The following is a 7,916-nucleotide window of genomic DNA, read 5'->3' as shown; positions in this document are numbered from 1 at the left end:
ATCGTTGGAATATGCAGCAGGTTTTTTATCATATAAATATGTTGCAGGTTTTTGTCATATACATATGGAGAATACATTAGGCAGCAACTATAGAAAGGTACAACAACTTTTTATTTTTAATAAACGAGGAAGATAGCAAAAATTACCGGACCGACCGGTCTAGAATCGGTCTAGTCCGGAATTTCTAAGACAGGACCAGTCTTGTCCGGAACAATTCAAGACCAGTCTCAGGACATGAAATTAACCAGATTTTGGATCCGTCCATTCCGGGTCCGGACCCGATTTGGATCGGTCCATAGTCCTAGCAGACTGTTGGTTATGATTTTTTTACATAATTTCTAAACCATTCAAGCATTGTCGTCCATATTTACAAGATAGTAAAGATATCCCCATTTTAAGTTTTTTATCGATCAGTTGACAGGAACAACTACGATTATTACATAGAAAGCCTAATTAATTAATTTAATAACAAGATACTATAAACCAACTCTTGAACTTTGAAGCAAAGCAATTTATCACCTACAAAGCTATTAAAATTCTTATAGTAGTGGAGTAGAAGTAAAGACATGACTATTGGTTCATAATTCACACCATTACACTTAATGCTAATTGCATTTGGATGTACTTAGAAAGAAAAAACCAATACCCAATTATTCATTCCTCCATTTCAACCTCTCTATATATCCTTACAAAAAAAAACAATGGGAAATCAATTGGATAGTTTTGTGGGAGTAATAAAGTCAAAGGTTAAAGCATTGAAGAAGATGAAGTCACCTTCATCTTTGAAGAAAAACAAGAATATCTATCGCAAATATATCAAGATGGAAAAGAGTGCTAATGTTAAGGTGGCTTTTCGCAGTAAGAAATCTCGAAAACTCGTTGATAAAACTTTAGAAGGGGGCGATAACCATAGTGGAAGTAGCATTTCTTGATCTTAATAGGTAGGATCGCAAATTATTTCATGCACCTGTGAACGCCTAAAAGACTGATCGGTGCAATTGTGGCTTAAACCTTCGTGTTCAGGTTTATTTTGTCAATATTAATTTGTTAGTAGACTTGTCAATCCTACTTGCGCATAATCTACAACATTTTTATAATAAATGCCATTTATTTCGTAAAGAAAAGGGTTTATTACATTCAAATTGTTTGACTTATGGATTTTATTAAAGCATACTAAATAAAAAGATTCAAATGCCGAAAGAAGACTAAGTCAAGATGACCAAAGCTTTGATAATTAGATTGAGTTTAATCGACTAATCTATAATACTTCTTCCGTCTCATTTTACTCCATGAAATGAGTAGCCAAAATGTGCGATACGGGATACCTAATGATTGAGCACATGACGTGTATTTTATTTGAAATTCTGTACTACAGAGTAGTTGATATTCTCGATCTCCAATACCAAGCCCCCCATTAATCACTATTTTATTTTTTTTATTTTTTTATCATTATTTACATAATCAATTACTTATATTAGAAAAGTATCAATGAAATGTTGGTCTAGTGGTTATAATGGACTGATAACCTGTGTATGATATGTTTTACGCTCGAATTGTGCAATAGATTTTCTTGATAAGCGATAAATATAAAATCAAGGGCTCTTAGGTCTTACCTTCAAATTGCAATATAGATTTTCATGAAATAGAATTTGTAAAGAGGATTTGTGTATTAAATGATTTAAATCCCTTTGAAAATTGATATCCATGCTTCCCTAGTTGACATCGTCCCCAGTTCTAACCCACAAAATCCATAACCCCATCAAAACGTGTTGGAATATTTTGACCAACAACGGTAGCCACTAATTTATCAACGTAATACTCCTTATTAATAGGGATGTCAATGGGGCGGGGCGGGGCGGATGCGGATGTAGGTCCCTCCATCCCCATTCCCACCTAAGATTTTCATCCCCATCCCCGCCCCATCACCCATGGCGGGTACAAAATTCATCTCCATCCCCGCCCAAATGGGTGTAAGCTAAAATCCATCCCCGCCCCACCACCCAACTGGGTATCCATCCCCGTCTTATCCCCGCTTCATACCCGCCTAATTTTTATTATTTAGCAAACATTTGCTATATATACGGAGTAATCAAAGTTAACTATAGAAAAAAAATACATTATGACTAAAGTAACCTATATAATGGTCATAACAAAAAAATCCAAACAAAAAACATAAAAATCTCACCTAAATTTATATTATCACCTAAAGATGCAAATAAATCCAAACTCACCCCATGACCCATGACGGGTATGAAGCGGGGCGAGTGGGGATGGAGCGGGGCGAGTGGGGATGAGGCGGGGCGGGCGGGGATGGGGCGGGTTCAACACAAAATCCACACCCGCCCCATCATCCATGGCGGGTATGATTTTTATACCCATCCCCGCTCCATCACCCGCCAAACCTACCTCCATCCCCGCCTACTTGGGGCGGATGCGGGGCGGGTCTCCCTCGAAACCCGCCCCACTGACATCCCTACTTATTAAGAGTGCATTAACTTTCTAGCTATTTCTAAGGTGCAGTCGAAAGTAAACCATATCTCATATAAAAAGTAACTAGTTTTTGAGTCCTTTGAACGGGCGGTTGTATAGTGGTTATTTAGTCTATTTTTTTAAGTTCTAATTTTATTGAGTTTGTGATTTTAGAGAAAATATATAACTTAAATAGAGGTAAAATTTAAAGGTCGGAAGAAAATATAAATCAAATAGTGTATTAATATTGATTGTTAATCGGGAAGATGAAGTGAAAGATGTTAAATGAATGAATTGGTGAATTGATGTTGTATGAGGAAGATGAAGTGAAAGAGGCGGTTGTAGTTGTATAATATATCAAACAACAAAGAATACATAAAATAAAATAACCAAATTGATGGAGGAAAGAATGGATTACACGTGTCATCTAATCAAAATGGTGACACGTGTCATCTAATCAAATGTGGTTTCGCTTTTTAAATACTAGGTATAGATTTGACCAATTGAAGTTGGCATGAGTGGTTAAGAGCCTCTTGCTCCTTAACTAACGTCCCGGGTTCGAGCCTTGGATATTGAAAAAATCTCAACTGGGAGGGATGCTGCCCACCGAGGTACCCATACAAACTCCCGCGGGAAATTAGTCCACTCGCCGTAGGCGGTGGGGGAACTCCTCGTAGTAGAACCAAAATAAAATAATTTAATTGGTAAAATTATATGAACTAGCTAATACTCCGTAAAATATAGCGGGTACACCAAAACGTCATATAGCCTATTAGTAAGGAACCGGGTTATTCAAATTTGGTTCAATTTAGTAATTCACAAGTGCGAGTAAAGTTTTGTTCTATTCGATTTGTTTTCATTACCTTAGCTTATCTTAAACTTATTTTAACTTCAAATAACTTATTGTGTGAGAAAATATTAAACTTATTTCTTTTGAATTGTGTGAGAAAATATTAAATTTATTTCTTTTGACTATGTTAACTGAACTTATTTGAACGCATATGAACTTATTTGAACTTATTTTGTCAAAATAAATCGAACAGAACAGAACTTAATCCAACACGTTAAATTTTGGCCACAATTTTAAATTATTTAACTATTTCTTCTTCTTCTTCTTTGTAGTGCATTAAATTCAACCGTTTTAGCAAGTCATAGTGGACGACCTTTACACTTTTATTTATTTATTAAATTAATTAATTCCATAAATAGACCGTTACACTTTCCTTTGCGTTTAACAATAAGATGGTTCATACGTACAAGTCTTTAAACTCACTTGTATGTCCACACTACATTTCCACGATTTTTAGAGAGAGAAAGAAATGGCAAACCAATTGGGAAGTTTAATGGAGACAATAAAATCGAAGGTGAATTCATTGACAAAGAAGAAGAAGAAATCATCAAAGAAACCATACATGAAAATGGATAAAAGTGCTAGTGTTAAGGTGGAAATACGAAGTAGAAAGGCTCGTCAACTTATTGATAAGACGCTTAAAGGCAAGCCCCGATGATAACCCGGCTCGGCCCGGCCCGGCCCGGCAAGTTTTTCCTTTAATTTAATTTAATTTCTCTACTGAATTATATCTGGTGTTATATGGTTGTTATATATTATCATAACGCAGATTATATATTACATGATCAATATTTTGTATTTTTGTATAAATATACGTTGATGATGTGGTGTTCCTGTACAATATACGAATTGAAGTGTTGGAATTTAAAGATGGAAAAGCGCTCAAAACCTGTCTGCCAGGTTTTGGAAAACCGGCAGGTTTCTCAAAACCTGCCTGCCAGGTTTTCCGAAACCGGCAGGTTTCGAGTGTAAGTTGAAAATCGGACTTAAAAGGCATTTTTTGAAGTGAACCGAAAACCGGCCGGTTTTGGAAAACCGGCAGGTTTCGAGATCGGTTCTTGGTGTTGTCCGTTTTTGATCTTCTCTTTGGATTCCTCCTTTATGATAACCTTTTAAGTATTATTTATGGACAATTATCATTCTGATTATGGTGATTAAGTTGGTCCATTATTTCTCTTGATTATGGGGGTTATCAACTCTTCATTATCATGGGTTTATGGTTGATTAATATCATTGAATTCCTTTGAATCCTTTGATTTTTTTGGATTGTTTTGTCTCCTCCACACATCCTATAAGTACTCTTCATTTTCTGAGTTGTTGGTACACACATATATTGATCTCTTCCTCTCCTCCTCCTTTCCCTTTTGTTTTGGATGGAAGAATTTTGGTTCATAATTAAGTCATGAATATTTGTATCTCTTCAAACCTTTTCCTTCTTATTCTTTTGGGCATAAGTTTATGTGGCTCCATCTCATCACCCAAAAGTGCCTTTGTGTGTTGAGAGTTGTGTAAACCTTAGGGAACGAATCGGTGGATACAATTGTGCACCCCGGTTGCACCGAATCTCGTTTTCAAGGCAGTGGTTTGGTTACCACGGCGCAACGATTTCCTAAACTCGTTCTTATTCTTATTCTAGTATTTGCCTTGAAAACCCAATTATTACAACATGAAGTAGTTTGTAAACTTTGTAGGATCGGAATCCTCTTTAGAAACTTAACTAGTATAGTACCCGTGCGATGCACAGTTTATGATATGAATATTAAACCTGCATATTTAAATTACAGTTATAGAACTTATCATTAATATATAGCTTATAGATAATCTTCTTATTAAAATTAATAATGAATAGATATGTTACTGCCCCATTCTACGCGTTATTTATTTAAAAGTTTGAGAAAAAATAAGGGTACGTAAATAAATTTACTTTCTTCCCCTTTCATCACATGTTTCAAACATAAAGTTATTCTCACCCGCTCTTTATTTCGTTGGTAATACCTACTTAATAGTCCCCCGCCATCTACGTCATTACACGATCATTTAACACCTAACTCCACCATGCACTTTAGTCAGCCAGAGATAACTTCGAAACGGGGTGGGGCTGGTCCCTAACACCTGTAGCTGCCTAAAATTCGCATCCCCTGTCGCTACCACAATAGGTACAATACTCATCCATTCTAATCCCCGCCCCGCGGGTGAAAAATAATATTATCCATGTTTCATTACCATCCGTGTACCCCTTTAGACCTAGGGGCGGAGCTAGTGTTTAGGATGTGAGGTCATTTGACCCCACTTGAATGTAGATGTATGATAATTTTTTTATAAAATCCAAAAATTTGTAGGTTTTCAATAATAAAATCAATTTTGGCTATTTTCACCCACTAAAACCAAGGTTTTTTTTTTAATTTCTATACACTACAATATTTGTTTGGACCCATCGTTGCCTAGACCCGATTTTTATGGTAAGAGAATTTTTAATTTTAAAACTCTATTCTAGAGTACTTGTCAATTGGTTAGATTAAAGTAATCAAGTAAATATACCTAACATTATCGTATGTAGATTAGTAGTAAAAAAATTAAAATATTCATAATTTGTTAGATTAGTGAATATTAGTTAATCATGCATCTATGTCTATCTTCTTCGTCATCCCAACCTAAAACCAAACTCGTCCAATCATAAAGTGTGATGCACGGTTTACATATCAAAATATTAAATTTGCACGAAAGTTTATATACAAGTTATATGACAATCCTTTGCATTAACATATTTAAAATATTTATGTTGCTGGAAACATATTAATAATATAATAATTGTATAATAATACTACCAACGTTTTTTAGTAGTTGCACAATTTTGACTAAATTTTCTTTTAGTTTCAGAGGAATCTCAACATTAATTTTAATTTAAGTTTTTTTTTAAAAAATTAACATAAGTTATATTTATTGATAATTTCCTTACTTTCCTATTTTTCTAAATTTTTAACTCAGCTTATTTACTTTGCTTAATTTAAGTCTATTTCTTAAATAAATAATTACTTTCTTAACAATATCATTTTGTTTGAAATGAATATTTTATTGAATGTGATATGTATTATTTAATGAGTACATTTTTAATCTTTTTACATGGACATCAAATCATCCCATCTTCCCTTATATAATAGAGGTCATATTTGGTGATTTTGTTAAATGTTATAGATAGTCATATAAAGATAAGTAATACTCCCTCCGTTTCATAATGTTCCTCATGTTTACTGTTCACATGGTCAAAGTTTAAAAACTTTGACCGTAATTAATAGTAAAAATATTAACTTGTGGGATATCATTGGATTCGTTTCAATATAAATTTTTTAAATATTATTTTTTTATAACGTTTAACTAATGCAAAAATAAAACTATTAATGGTCAAATTAGTGCATTGGAGACCGCGCATAATGGAAAAGTGAGGAACATTATGGAACAGAGGGAGTATTTGGTAATTCAAATATCTTTAAATAGTTATATGGACAAGCTAAGCAGATTTAAGAAAATAGTCGTTCAAATACTTTAAGATGATCATAATTATGGACGGCAATATGAATTATCATTTTAGAACATATATTACTTTTTATATAGTTTGATATTAATTACACACTTAGATTATGTAAAAAAATATATTAATTATTAGCAATATATGTCGTGATTGCAAATTTACGCGTATAAATGCCTTTCTGAATATGCATACTTAGATGGTCAATAGTAGATGATTAACTTTAATCATAATTCGCCATATACGAATACTACACCGAAAAGCTACTATGTATATATGACTATGACATACTTTGAATATTGCACCCGTATCACTTTTATTAATTATAATGGAGACAATTCCTTTATCTTATAATATATGATAAACGACATTAATAAAAAAAATTGTCCACCAATATAAAAACTCTTTGTTTGTGACATTCATGATATTATATATACACGGAGTATATAAATTATGTAATTTCCAATTTCATGCCTTAAATAATCAAGAAACATATTAGACTAATATATGAATCTTTAAGAATGGAATTTTTGGAAGTTTGCAATTTTACTACGTACGTAATATTTTAGGATATCTATTATCAACATAATCTTTAAGCTTTATAATGGCAATCAATAATATCTTTTCTGATTCTTTCTTAATAATACAAAACAAATTTAGACTAATAATTTATTTTTTAAAATTAAAAGAGAGGCCAATCAATGAGTGACATTTGTCATTACCACATTGATTTCCTCTCTTTTAGTATATTATATAGATAGATTAAAAGGAGTATGTTAAAAGATGGTTGTGGGATGGGCCGGTTTGGGCTGGGCTTTGGGTTGAGTGGGTTCAGCTCACGCAAATCTCACCCTACGTCATGCCGGGCAGAGAGTTTCAAAATAGTGCCCGGTCCCATGGGCCATCGTGTCTAAGCCTACATTTACTAAATTTATTTTGTTTTGTCATGTCGGCCCGAGTTGTACCGTGCTTTGTTGTGCTTTATCCAAAAAAATGCGATCCAGATCCTGCACGTGACTACGTGCTTGTGCCGGGCCGTTCTTTTTTCGTACTCGTGTTGGACCGTGCTTGTGC

Source organism: Spinacia oleracea, chromosome 4 (genome assembly GCF_020520425.1).
Source record: "Spinacia oleracea cultivar Varoflay chromosome 4, BTI_SOV_V1, whole genome shotgun sequence".
Taxonomy (NCBI): domain Eukaryota; kingdom Viridiplantae; phylum Streptophyta; class Magnoliopsida; order Caryophyllales; family Amaranthaceae; genus Spinacia; species Spinacia oleracea.
This window is presented reverse-complemented; position numbering follows the sequence as displayed.